The sequence below is a fragment of the Humulus lupulus genome, chromosome 2 (assembly GCF_963169125.1).
Source record: "Humulus lupulus chromosome 2, drHumLupu1.1, whole genome shotgun sequence".
NCBI classification, from domain to species: domain Eukaryota; kingdom Viridiplantae; phylum Streptophyta; class Magnoliopsida; order Rosales; family Cannabaceae; genus Humulus; species Humulus lupulus.
The window spans coordinates 18,822,496-18,837,910 of NC_084794.1; the positions used below are offsets into that span (position 1 = coordinate 18,822,496).

The following is a 15,415-nucleotide window of genomic DNA, read 5'->3' on the forward strand; positions in this document are numbered from 1 at the left end:
GGCCCTATTGTCAGCAAAAATCTTCACAGTTTTAAAATTTAAAATTTATTATCAAGAGATTCTTATGTTCCCTTATGTTAAAAATGAGAAAGCATATTCAAAAGTGACAAAAAAAAAATCTTATTTTATTATAAAAAAGGAAACGTTTTACTTTTGGCAAAACCACCCCAGCAATAATGCCAGCAAAAAGTAGATTTTTATGGGGCCGAACAACACCATCAAAGATATTCAGCTATTTTTCTGTGTCAAAAGTTGCTGTTGATTTTTTTCCGTGTCAGTTCGACTTTAAAAGAAAAGGGGAGTAAAATTTGACTAAGATTTTTAGGGTCTTACCCCGAAGGGAACCCTTCCAGAAATTCTCGAGTGCCTAGGACAAGCCCAGGAACAAGAGGGGGTTTGGAAATAGTTTTCAACCAGCAATAGACGCGCCTCGGTTAGAACCTCATTAGCTGCGTCATTGCCCCAAGCGCAAAGATGCTTATGCCTTTCTATTAAAACCCCTTTTATAGTCTGAAGATTATATATATGTCTGAATAATAACCGATGTGGGACTATGTCTTTTTCACAACTTTAATCTAGCGCAAAAGAAATAAAATTATTCGCTTGCCCAATTAAAGATGCTATTCACGTGCTTCACACCATTCCACAATTGCGCATGGCCTCATCTGACATATTTGAAAGGTCACATTTATAAGTGAATTTCATTGAAATATGTTAAACCATAGATTCCAAAGGACATATATTGCCACCGTATGGCCAAGAGTAAGAATGCATTGTCTTTTCGTTATAGGATGTTGGAATTATTGTTCAATATCATTTACTACTCACCCTCTTCAACTTTCCATATATATATATATATATATGATTTTGTAAAATAATAGGAAAACGTTTATATATGCTCTCCATGAATGAGTGGACTCACATGATAAATAATAATAATATGCGCTAAAATAGGAAAAATGAATAAACAAATATATAGTGATCGACTATGTGTCCCAAGCTAAATTTACTTGTGGATCCATATAAATGTTTTAAATTAGCACATTGTCTTTCTCCATATATAATCAATCAGATCTTATTGTAAAATTATTTGGTCTATTATATTATATGCATATATAATCATAACAATTAATACGGGCCCTACTGTTCCTACCCCTCTCCAATATAAAATAAATCCACTCCATGTGATCTAAAAACGATTCACCAACCAAAATGGTTATTGGAGGGCTTTGGATTTGAATCTAAATTGTCTGATTTTATGTTAAACTAATCTTTTATGCGATTAAAGGACAACACTACAATACAGTATTACGCACTTCAAACACTTGCTAAATTATTATTGCTTAGGCATTTGTTATCAATTATAAGTTAATCATCAACTTTCTTTTATGTGATTAGGGATATTACTACTTACATGATAACTATATGCATTTAATGGAATAATTTTATTTGATTTGTAGAATAACTTTCCGAAATATGTGAGAAGCAATTCAGAAAACCCATCTATAAATAGAGTGGGATAATTCATTTGGATGGACCGAAATATTGATATTGAGAAAAACTCTGTATAATTGCTTTCATAAAACTACCAGAGAATTCCAAGAAGTTAATAACACAGACTCGTGTACTAGGCAGATTTTAACTACTGAACAATGTAAAAGATCATGTCTGCATTTTTTATTTCCTCTGGTATCATTTTTGTTTAATTGCTCTTCTTCTTTAAGTTGATGAAAAATGACGTCAACAATTATCATTGTGTAGCTTGAATGAATGTTAAGTTTATATTTGAAAAATAATTGTGCTTTTAAGCAAGCACACCATTAGATAAATAATATTTTTAAATATAATGTTGTTGAATATAATATATTACAAAAATCAAATGGAGAAATTTGATTCTTGAAGAATCAATGTTATTATATATTTTGAAGGATATTAAAATTATTTCATTCTCTAGTATATAAACAAAAATGAAACTTTAATAGCGATTATGTATATGTTGAAATTTTTAGTGAAATACAAAGTATAGTGAATCTGAAGTTCGTTGAATGAATGATCAATCATATGCAAATAAATATATAAATTTCCCTAAATTTAGATGAAGAACCAGAAGATTCTTTTTATTATTATTTCTTATATGGTGCTTAAGAAAATATGTATATATTTTGCATATGGGAAGTAAAAATAAATTTGAATATCTTGTATTTTTAAATGAAATATATATATATATTTCAACTAGTTTTCAAATGTTCTTTTTATAAATATTTTAACTTGTCCAGTTTTATTGTGAATTTTTTGTTCTACTTCATATATATCATTTATAAAAGTGCCACTCATTAGAATGTTAGTGTATTCATTTCTTAAATTTTCATAATTTTTTATAAGTTGAAATTATATTTCTTCTATAAAAATTATTTTTCCTATATAAATTATTTTTCTATATGGTTATTCATCTTGTCCAAGATGTATGAGAAATTTTTATTTATATTATGTTGATAACGGGTGTTTAATTATATTCCCTTTGCATTGTTGAATTTTATTGCATAATTTCTTATCGTTGTGATAAAATTGTATGATCATGAACTTACAAGAATTATAAGCTTGTATATTTTCACTTATACATATATATGACTCATTCTTGAAAATGAAATGAGTTCATAATTATGATTTATTGAACCTGAAGTTCAATGACCCAATAATATATATGAGTTTGAGTAAATATTGATTTATTGTGATCCCTACAGGTTGTATTAATTTTTAAAAATATTCTCTCGACCAGGGGGAGAGAAATGTAGTTGGTTCGATGGATATTTGGAAAAATGATCCTTGCACAAAATAAGAACTAGAAGTTCAGAATGATAACAACATACATATATGTATGTCAACTGCAAATCAATATTATTTAAATTGAGTCTAATAACACTTGAAGCGTAAGTGAACAAATTAGAAATTATGAAAACAAATGTTCATTTGGTTCGTCCGGAAGATGTTGTAAGCAAGAGGCACTCATGAAGATATCTTAATGTTATAAAGTATTGATAATTTGAACATTAAATAAAAATTGTGCTCCTGAAGAGACTCCTTAAAGAATGTATAGACATAACAAAGTTGATGATAATTAAAGCCCTTGAAGTGGTTATATAGGTACCTATAAATAATATACATGTTTGATAAGTATGTTGAAAATAATGAGATCTCTTTAAGTTATGTCAATATGAGAGGAAATTATCATATTATGAATTATTGTCGACAATACAAAATGTTTGCATATGCAATAAACAAATATGAGATAGCAAGGATTACGATATTAAACGGGTCGAGAATTATCGATGCATATATAATTTTGGTCAAAATCATATGACGCAATCCATGAAGTATAAATTTACTCACACAAAGTGAAGTAAAACACAAGTACAAATAAATATTTGTACAATAAAAGGTAATTCTAATGAGAATTTTATATATTTGCACACTAATGAATTATTGTACAAAATTTGCATAGACAAGAGAATGATTAAATAAAGGCATATACATATTGTTATGAGAAAATATAATCAAGATTTGATTATAGCCTGGAGTATATAAGTTTTATGAGAATTGATATGTGTCATATAAATTTTGCAACACAAATTATTTATTTGGAGTTCCTAGTAATATGAGAATTTAAAATATGCCTTACCAGAAGAATTTAACATGTCTTATGAGATATAAATTCAAAGTTGCGCGCATTATACAATAAAGATCTTTGTCTGGATTAAAGACATGTAGGTGAATAATTATTTGAAATTACAAATATGATTGTCTATGCAATGTGAATTCATAAATAATATGTTGTGTTTATCCAAAAAAAAACAGCTGTTGATGGCGTGGCAAAAATTTTCGCACGTGGCCGACACGTAGCAGAGATACTGCTCGCCTATCGACCAGAAATATTTCTACATGCGAAGATCAAGTTTTATATATGACCAGACTGGTCGTATACTCCATTCATTTATGTAAAGATCTGTACAGGTGTAATGATATCTGAGAATATCTCTTCATTATGACCTGAAGATCCATTTATTAAGGGAAGATATTATTACTTGACTCATGTAACCTTTCTTGAGCCTATAAATACACAAGAAATAGCTCAAGGAGGGGGATCTTTTTTCTCTTTTTCTGAATCATATTACTATTATCCATCGTTTGTATTGTTTTCTTCTTCTAAGGTCTATGAAACTCAGGAACCCTAGTTCTTTGATCACACCTTTGGAGCTTAATACTAATAATAGTATAAAGTGGACGTAAGTTATTACCAATCATTGGGGCCGAACCACTATAATTTTTTGTGTTCTTTATTTTCCATTAGATTGTTTTCTCAAGCTTTATATTATTGTTGTTGTTTTCTTGACTCTGTGTCGTTGACCAAAACGAGGTTCAACATTCTGGTGCTTTCGTTGAGAGTCGAACTCAAGAAGATCTAATGGCAAAAACTACCAAGAAGACTGGACAGGCTGCCGCTGCACCATCCCAGCCTCCTCCCCCAAATGTGGCTAAAGACGAACTTCATTTGGAGTTTGATGAGGAGGAGTTGGACTCTGAGACCCTGAAGACAACACTGGGGGTGTTGCAAGATGAGTTCGCCAATCTGATGGCCAATCAAGAGAATGCTGCCGAGATAATGGCATCGCAACAAAGGGAGATAGAGCGCCAGCGCCAGGAGCTGAGGGAGCGGCAGGTGGAGATAGACCGTCGGCAGAGGGATGCCATAGCAGCCCGTGAAGCAACCATCCAATTGGCTAGGAATCAGGCAGCGCCAGCCTCCCAGCCTGATCAACCCCCAAGCGGGCCACCTCAAAGGGGTCCCAATCCTAGTCCTTTACTCCAGCCAATAATCCCTCAGAGGCCGGAGCAGCCACCTTTGCCTCAGGATGATATCCCACCTAGGGATCCTGAGATGCAACCTCCGTCTCAGGCTGGTCGAGGCAATCCCCCGCGCCCGAGGCAGAATAGGGCCGGGCAACAGCCCCGCAGCCCTAGACGCCCAGGGGGTGAAGAGCCGCATCCACCGAGTAGGGGGAAGCGTCCTTCTGCCAACAGAAGGAACTCAGAGATAGGCTCTACGGTCAGGGGCCCCCCACAGCATGACAATGCACGGGACCCACTGACCAACGCAGGCCTCCCCCTAACGCTCGGGAAATGCCAGCCCAAGGAGGCAACAGAGGAAATAGTCGGTCGCACCATAGCCAGTCACGGTTCAGAGATGGCCACGCTACAATGAGGCCGACTCAGGCAGCGGAAATGCTGGTCGGAGGAACGAAGAGAGAGGTGGAGGCAGGAGCCCCCCACCTAGAGAAGATCGACAAGCAGGTCATAACGCTGGGGGGCAGCCCAGGCAAAATAACGTCTTTAGCCGGCTTGGAGCCAGTGTTTAACGCCCAAAATGTGACTACACTAAGCGGTAGTTGTAGTAAGATCGGGCGGTTGATCCACAAGGAGGTAACCTAAAATCAAAAGGTTAGTAGAAAATAACACAAAAAGTTAGTAACAAGAAGTAAATAAAATTGTAAATGGAAAGAGGTTTGAGATTTTGGTATTGTATTTTTGATAAAGTGATGAAATGAGATAAGTGAAATAAATGTAAGATGTAATCAAGAGTTTGAGAAAATGAAAGGTTTCAAGAATCATCCATATGCTTGCTTAGTTACTTGGTTACTTGATTTACAAAAATACACAAGTAAATAGTTCACATCCCAACATTTACTTGGAAAATCTAACATTAAAGTCCATATTCTTTTCTAACAAAAGTCCATTTGAGTTATAAAGTTCTTTACTTTAAAAGCACAAAGTTAATCTTATGAAAAATCTAAAAATGACAAAATACCCAAGGACAATAATGCAATAGAAGATTAGACATAAAATTATGTATCAATATTACTTTTGCTAATTAGAAGCACATAGAAAGAGCATGACTAATCCTATATACTATTAGCATAAGTGAATAAAGATAGCAAAATAAAGATAGAGATGAAAGAACATAGATAACTCAAATATATTACATTAAGAACATAGTAAATCAAAGTAGCAAAATAACATCACTTGCATATGGAATCATCCCTAACCTTCCTAGGAAGATTAGGCCATTATGCTCATGACTCTCACAAAATTCTAAGAAGAAAATATGAGAAGAAAGTGAGTGGAAATTTTGCTATAGTTTCTCTACTCTAAAAATTACATACCAAATGTGAAGAAAGTGTCCCTATTTATAGATGGAGAAAAGAACTAAAAAGAAATTAAACAACAAAATGGGGTTTACAAAATAAATCTGAAATATTAATAATAAAATATGATTTTGAAAAATCAAATATTATTATTAATATTACTCTAGCTATTTTTGTGTATAGTCAAAATGCTCCTTTTCTAAAATATCCCAAAAACATGAGCTTTAAAGCTCAAAATGGCAATTTTACAAGCCCAATACCCACAAAATATGGCTGGTGACACAAGAGGGTTTTGACCCATTTTCAGCCAATGGGAAACTGCCACGTAGGCGGCTGGCTGGGGTGTTGATGCATTGGGCTGACTTTGGGCTGCTGGAACCGTGGGCCTTTGTTTGGGAATGGTCACGTTGTACAAGCTGAAGGAAATATGCATACATGTGCATTTGGGTCAATGCATTTGGGAATGATCACGTTGTACAAGCTGAAGGAAATATGCATATATGTGCATTTGGGTCAATGCATTTGGGAATGATCACGTTGTACAAGCTGAAGGAAATATGCATATATGTGCATTTAGGTCAATGCATTTGGGCCTTTGGTGATGAATGGCTGATGGTCACTTGCATTGCTGAGGATTGCCGCGTGGCTGAATGAGAATTGATGGAGGCTGCTGAAGGGAATTGGCACATGCAGACAAAATGGCTGAGTTGAAGGAGCTGCCTGGGACGCGTGGCAGGCGGTGGCGGTGACACGTGGTGGCTGGGCAAAGAGAAGAGAGAGCTTGTGCTGGGCTTGGGCCGAAAAAAATGGGCTCATTCACTTCAAAAATGCCACATTTCCATTTTTTCTTCAATTTTATTTATTTATTTTTTCTTTGTTTCCAAGTGCCAAAATACCAATTAATTCCTACAAAATAAATTAAATTATAATCACATATTTTCATTTGTAAAATAAATCATATTAATTTTATGAAAATATTAATTAAAACTTAATTTATTTTGACCATTAAAATCAATAAATGTGTATTTTTCACCACTAATCAGCCAGCAAGCAGCGACGAAGAGACGATGATTTGAGGGATGTACTCAACGACCGCCGAGAAAGGCACAATGAGTACATTCCCCCGGCACCAGAGGCCCCAGCAATTCCGGAAGCTGTTCAGGCTCAAATCGATGTCCTAAACCAGGCTGTGCAGCAGCTGGTCGGGGGGCGGACATCGCACATTAAGTACGATCGGAGGAGAGGCACCCCTTTCGTACAAAGGATTGATGTGGCAGATTCCCCCAGCAAGTTCAAGATGCCGACTCTGCCAAATTTTGACGGGTATGGAGACCCGGTATCTCAAGTTAACAAGTTTGAGATACAAATGGACATTCAGAAAATCTTTGAAGATGCTCGCTACAGGATCTTCCCAGCGACACTTTCTGATGCCGCCCAGGAGTGGTTCTTTAAGTTCCCTCCTGCAAGTATAGTATCCTGGGAGATGTTCGTGAAGGAGTTTTACGGACAGTTCTACGTGAGTTGTGTGCACCCCACCGAGGCGAACCAACTGGTCGAGATACGCCAGAAAGAGGGGAAGCCCTTAAAGGAATATGTTCAGCGCTTCATGCGAGCTGCAATAGGAGTCAAGACTGTGGACGATGAAGGCAAGATGATGGCCCTAACCGCTGGAGTTAGGCGCCATTCTCCCCTCTAGAGTAGCCTCAGAAAGCATGGGGTTAAAAGTACCCAGGAGTTCTTAGATCGAGTTGATTGGTACATCAAGCTCAAGGACGTGATTGCCAATGAAGGGAAATCGCCAGCAAAAGACAAGGGGCTGAAGGAAGAACCTGCCAAAGCCGCCAACGGGTCTAAGCCCAATGGCAACGGGAATGGCAATGGTAAGAATGGTGGAAAGCGGGTGAACAGCGAACCCTCGACCTCCGAGAGTAAGCTCCCCAAAGGTAATCGGTATGAACCAAAATTCACCAATTACAGTGCCCTTGTTGAAAGCCGAGCCGAGGTTTACCGGGCGACCAGCTCGAGCGTGCCCTACAAACGACCCGCACCAATAAGGAAAGATATCTCCAAGAGAGATTCAACAAAGTTCTGTCGTTTTCATAACGACTACGGGCACGACACCAATGAGTGTAACCAGCTGAAGGACAAAATTGAGTTCCTGATAAGACAGGGACATTTAAGAAGATATGTACGAGCCGCGGGAGGTTCTCAGTGAGAGGCTCAAGGTGGCAACGAGTCGACGCCTGCACGCCAGCACTCGCCACCTTTACAGCCAGCTCGTGTGGCAGGTACCCTACTCACCATCTGCGGAGGCCCACATCTTGTAGGAGATAGTGGAAAAGCGAGGGAACGATATGCTCGAACCCTACGCCACGACCAAGACATCGAGATGATGAGTGTCGAGGATCGTGCCGCAAAAAAGGCTCGAATAGAGGAAAAACTGATCACCTTCTCTGATGACGACGCCCAACATGTGCGATTGCCATACTCTGATCCACTGGTCGTGGATGTACAGATCGCGAATATGATGGTGAAAAGGGTGTTGGTCGATACAGGAAGTTCGGTCAACATCCTATATAAGTCCTCGCTGGAAAGGATGAAGTTGTTCGTAAAGGACCTGGAGCCGTGCAACCAAACCATCTATGGCTTTTCCAAAGAAGGGCTCGCCCCAGTAGGGTCAATTAGACTCCCAGTCACAGCAGGCACTGCACCTGCTAACAGGACATTACTCACTACTTTTATAGTAGTTGATTGTCCTTCGGCGTACAATGATGTGATAGGGAGACCAATTTTGGTCGACCTGCGAGCCGTCACATCTATATGGCACCTCGCCATGAAATTCCCAACGGACGCAGGGGTAGGATGCGTATTGGGAAACCAAAGGGAAGCGAGGGAGTGCTACAACGCCTCAATCACCAAGGCAAAGAAAGGTGTATTGAGAGATGCCACCGAGAAGGAGTTGCAAATGGAAACTGATGTTCAAGTCCGCTCAGGTGATAATCTCACCAAATAGGGCGTTGCCCAAAGTGAGGATAGAGACTTAGATCCTCTCTTTGGGGATTTTGAAGAAGAAGTGGGACCCATTGAGGACCTTGAAGAGGTCCAACTCGATGAGGAAAATCCGACCAGAGTTGTGAAAGTCGATAAAAACTTAGAGACAACAACAAAACAAGCACTGGTAGAGTTCTTAAGGAGGAACCATGATGTTTTTGCCTGGTCGCATAAAGATATGGTCGGGATAGATCCTGTAGTCATAAGCCATGTCCTGAACATCGACAAAAGCTTTCCACCAGTGCAACAAAAAAGAAGGTTGCTCGACAAAGACAGATCAAAGGCCTTGAAAGAGGAATTCGAGAAGCTGAAGGAGAATGGGTTCATCAGGGTGGCATTTGATCCATCGTGGGTCTCTAATCCTGTACTCGTGCCCAAGCCAAATGGAAAGTGGCGTACATGCGTGGATTTTACAGACCTAAATAAAGCCTGCCCCAAAGACTGTTTCCCACTCCCGAGGATCGACCAGCTGGTCGATGCCACTGCAGGACACGAGATCCTCTCATTCATGGATGCATACTCTGGGTATAATCAAATTAGTATGCATCCCCCTGATGAGGATCACACTAGCTTTCGAACTGATACAGGGCTCTACTGTTACAAGGCGATGCCCTTTGGTTTGAAAAATGCTGGTGCGACTTACCAGAGACTCGTCAACCACATGTTTAAGGAGCTGATCGGTACAAACATGGAGGTTTACGTCGATGACATGCTGGTTAAGTCGAAGAAAGCAAAAGGGCATGTAAGGGATTTGCAGGAATGCTTCAACGTCTTGAATAAATATAGGATGAAGCTAAATCCCCTTAAATGCTCCTTCGGAGTAGGATCAGGGAAGTTCTTGGGATTTATAATTAACTCAAGAGGAATTGAAGCTAATCTCGAGAAAATAAAAGCCCTGATCGAGATGAAGTCGCCAGTGAAGATTAAGGATGTCCAAAGCCTGACCAGGAGGATTGCTGCTCTAAACAGATTTATTTCAAAATCAACATACAAGTGTGTCCCATTTTTCAATCTACTCAGAGGCAATAAGAAATTTGAATGGACAGATGAGTGCGAACAGGCCTTTCAAGCACTAAAAATGCATATGGCGCAACCACCCATCCTGTCAAAACCGGTCGATAAAGAGACTTTGTTCATCTACCTGGCAATCACGGATTACGCTGCTAGTGCTGTTCTTGTAAGAGAAGAAGAATGTGTGCAGAAGGTTGTCTATTATGTAAGCAAAAGGTTGATCGGAGCAGAATTAAGGTATCCCCCCATTGAAAGGTTAGCCTATTGCTTAGTTTTGGCCTCTAGGAAGTTGCGACCTTACTTCCAAGTTCATCCGATTATGGTATTGACAGACCAGCCTCTTTGGCAAGTCCTGCAAAAGCCAGAGGCTGCCGGAAGGTTACTAAAGTGGGAAGTCGAACTCGAGCAGTTCAACATATCTTACCTGCCACGATCAGCGATAAAAGGATAAGCCTTAGTTGACTTCATCGCCAAATTCACAGAGCCCACGGGTGACAGGCAGATTGAGGAGCCCAGCGAGCCTGAATGTCAAATCCAAGCACCCTCGTGGAAATTGTTCACTGAAAATTCATCTAACGAATCCCACGTAGGAGTAGGAGTGATATTGATAACGCCGGAAGGGCATCGACTTCACTGTACAATTAGATTTGACTTCACCGCTTCTAACAATGAGGCTGAATATGAAGCATTACTCAGTGGACTGCGATTAGCCAAGGATATGAACATAAAAGCGCTTGACATCTATAGTGATTCTCAACTGGTGGTGAACCAAGTCTTGGGAGACTATCAGGCGCGAGGTTTGAAGATGGTCACCTATCTGAACAAAGTAAAGGATCTGTTAGCCCAGTTTGACAGATACAGTCTCCAGCAAGTACCTCGCGATCAGAATTCCAACGCGGACGCTTTGGCGAAGTTGGCAAGTGCAAAAGATGTTGATACTCTGAACATAGTGCCAGTCGAGCGACTATCAATACCAAGAATATAAGCAGTAGAAACCACTCTAGTCATCCAGATGGCGGATACATGGATGGCACCATATGTAGAGTATCTGTCAAGCGGCGTGCTACCAGCGGACAGAAACAAAGCTAGGACCCTTCAGCGGCAAGCTGCTAGGTATATCCTGGTCGATGGAGTCATGTACTGTCCTGTACCGAAGGGGATACTCACTGCCACTTCTCAGATGTGTTACAAAGGAGAAAGCCAAAGGGTTAATGAAAGAACACGAAGGTTTTTGCGAGGACCACGCTGGGGGGCAAAGCCTGTCAAAAAAGATCCTAAGGCAGGGATATTTCTGGCCAACCATGAATGAAGACTCAATAGAGTTCGTGCAAAGATGTGACAAGTGTCAGAGATTTTCTAAAATCCCATGAGTAGCTCCCAACGAGTTAAAGCAGATGCAGAGTCCATGGCCCTTCACTGTTTGGGGAATAGATCTAATCGGATCTTTGCCTACAGGAAAAAGTGGTGTAAAGTATGCAGTGGTTACCGTCGACTACTTCACCAAATGGGCCGAAGCTGAGCCACTCGCAACCATAACGACCAAGAAAGTGCTTGACTTCGTAGTCAAAAACATCATCTGTCGCTATGGATTACCAAAGAAGATAGTCTCAGATAACGGCACCCAGTTTGACAGTGATCTATTCACGGACTTCTGCAAACGTCATCATATTATCAAAAGCTTTTCTTCAGTCTCTCATCCCCAGGCGAATGGGCAAGTCGAAGCAATTAACAAAATGATGAAGGATACCCTAAAGAAAATACTTGAAGAAGCTAAAGGAGCATGGCCAGAACAGTTTCCTGAAGTCCTTTGGTCGTACAGAACTTCCCATCGAATAGCAACAGGTCATACCCCGTTTTCCTTGGCATATGGGTATGAAGCTATGTTTCCTGTCGAGTTAGATCCACCCTCGCACCGCAGATTAACATATGACCAAGATTCTAACAGCTAGCTACTGATGGAATCCTTGGACTAGATTGATGAAAGGCATGAACAAGCCCAGCTCCGAGTAGCTGCATACCAGCAGAAGGTCGCCTGGTATTTCAACTCTAAAGTGCGAGAAAGAAAATTCAATGTTGGAGACCTTATACTCCGAAGAGTTTTCCTTAACACCCGCGACCAAGCTACTAGAGTACTTGGGCCAAATTGGGAAAGGCCTTACTGTTGGTTTTTATTGATCAAATCAGAGATTATACGCAGCGGAACAACAATCAAATTGTTAATTTAATCCCATAAGATTTCTAAATCTACTTCTTCACATGCATATAAATATATATATATATATTGAATCAAAGACATGAATAGAAAAATTACCTTAGGTCATGTTTAACGCCCAAAATGTGACAACCACTAAGCGGTGGTTGTAGTATAATCGGGCGGTCGATCCACAAGGAGGTAACCTAAAATCAAAAGGTTAGTAGAAAATAACACAAAAAGTTAGTAACAAGAAGTAAATAAAATTGTAAATGGAAAGAGGTTTGAGATTTTGGTATTGTATTTTGATAAAGTGATGAAATGAGATAAGTGAAATAAAGGTAAGATGTAATCAAGAGTTTGAGAAAATGAAAGGTTTCAAGAATCATCCATATGCTTGTTTAGTTACTTGGTTACTTGATTTACAAAAATACACAAGTAAATAGTTCACATCCCAACATTTACTTGGAAAATCTAACATTAAAGTCCATAGTTTTTCTAACAAAAGTTCATTTGAGTCATAAAGTTCTTTACTTTAAAAGCACAATGTTAATCTTATGAAAAATCTAAAAATGACAAAATACCCAAGGGCAATAATGCAATAGAAGATTAGACATAAAATTATGTATCAATATTACTTTTACTAATTAGAAGCACATAGAAAGAGCATGACTAATCCTATATACTATTAGCATAAGTAAATAGAGATAACAAAATAAAGATAGAGATGAAAGAACATAAATAACTCAAATATATTACATTAAGAACATAGTAAATCAAAGTAGCAAAATAACATCACTTGCATATGGAATCATCCCTAACCTTCCTAGGAAGATTAGGCCATTATGCTCATGATTCTCACAAAATTCTAAGAAGAAAATATGAGAAGAAAGTGAGTGGAAATTTTGCTATAGTTTCTCTACTCTAAAAATTACATACCAAATGTGAAGAAAGTGTCCCTATTTATAGATGGGGAAAAGGACTAAAAAGAAATTAAAAAACAAAATGGGGTTTACAAAATAAATCTGAAATATTAATAATAAAATATGATTTTGAAAAATCAAATCTTATTATTAATATTACCCTAGCTATTTTTGTGTATAGTCAAAATGCTCTTTTTCTAAAATACCACAAAAACATGATCTATAAAGCTCAAAATAGCAATTTACAAAGCCCAATACCCACAAAACATGGCTGGTGACACAAGAGGGTTTTGACCCATTTTCAACCAATGAGAGAGTGTCACGTAGGCAGCCTTGGCTGAAGAATTAGGCTGCTTCAAATGGGCCTGGGAGCTTGCTGAAGGGGCTTCATGTGTTGGGCTTTCATATGCATTTGGGCATTTGGGCTTTTGGACCTTTGGGCCTGGCAGTCCGTTGGAGGGACTATCATGCTGGAGGAAATGAGGGAATATGCAAATATGCATATATGCATATTGGGGTCTTGGCAGTACGCTGGCTTGGAGGAGGAGATGCGGACAGGTGGCAGCTGGGAGGCAAGGCAAATGGCAGGCTCGCTTGGCTCGGCTCGGCGGCTCGGCTCGGCTCGGGCTGGGAAGGGCCTTCAGATTTTGGGCCTTTGTTTGAAGAAAAATGCCATTTTTTTTCTTTCCTTTTTCATATTTAATTGTTTCTTTCTTCTTCATTTCAAAGTGCCAAAATACACTTTAATTTCTACAAAATAACAATAAATTAAATCATAATCAAATATTTTCATTTATAAAATATATCATATTAATTAAATGAAAATAATAATCAAAACTTAATTTATTTTGTCATTTAAGATCAATAAAAGTGCATTTGTCACCTCTAATCAGGTCCTTCCTTGCTGCTATCTTTTTGTATGGCTAAATCCTTGAGATCTCACACCAAGATCTTCCAAAATGTTCTCAGCACACAAAGAACGAGTGTGGGCTCGCTATACAAACAATAGGCAAAAAACTATTTATCAGATGTTCTCAACACATGAGATCTGATAAAGTTTGGACCTAGGTTTTGTGAAGAACAGTGACTTTTGTTTGTATCACTGTTCTCTTTCTCTAAGAGAGATTTCTAGATATTTTTCTATCTCTGAAAAAGTTACGTTATGAAAAAACTGATATCCTATATTTAATATATCCAATATATTAAAATAAAATCTTAGTTATTTTAAACAATTTGAAAATAACTAATCAGTTATCATATTTTTGTTTAAATAATAATATTTTAATCAAATTACAATATCTCATTATTTATTTAATATTTAAATAACTAAAATTGTGGAACCTAGAAATTGATTACACTCTCTTATACGTGTAGCACAGTGATTGTGCAGTGTGCTACACGTGTACCACATGCCAATGATGGCATGTGATTTTTCCCAATTTTATTATTATTTAAATACCAAAAATCCCAAAAATAAATTAATTCAAAGTTAATTATATTTTTTTTAAATCAAATAATTAATTAATCACACATAATTAAACAATAATTATGTTTGATACATAGAAAAATATTTTACTTATCACATAAGTCTTTTTTGCCCATTTTTGTATTTACCTTTGTTAGTGATTGTTTGAGCCATTCCGGGGACCATGGACCTATAACATTAAGCTCCAATAAATAAACTAAATAATTAAACTCTTTAATTATAATAGTTAATTTATTAATTCTGATATTACTCCACAATAAATTCAGAATTGCACTCTTTATGTTATAAATATACTTTTACAGAAATCTTTTCTTAAGTCGTCCATTGATATAACCATCTTACAATAGTTCAACCCTCTAATTAATTAGTTCATAAATTAGAATGGAAGAATTACCATTTTACCTTTCTAATTTACTTCTTATTCCTTAAGTATCATTAATTCACTAGTGAATAGTTAATCTATAATCTAATTATAGATTTGAGCTCAAAATCATTCAGTTCTAGAATTAACCCTTAAGGGAACTAATATACGATCTGTTAGGAAAGATTAGATTCT

General features: G+C 37.7%; 1 non-coding gene across 1 annotated transcript; it reads right to left on the reverse strand.

The window, feature by feature from the left end:
* Positions 1-325: 325 nt before the first annotated feature.
* Positions 326-476, reverse strand: LOC133820402 (U4 spliceosomal RNA). The gene has a single exon (XR_009886813.1). It is a non-coding gene; the product is annotated as a U4 spliceosomal RNA (small nuclear RNA).
* Between the last annotated feature and the right edge of the window lie 14,939 nt (positions 477-15,415).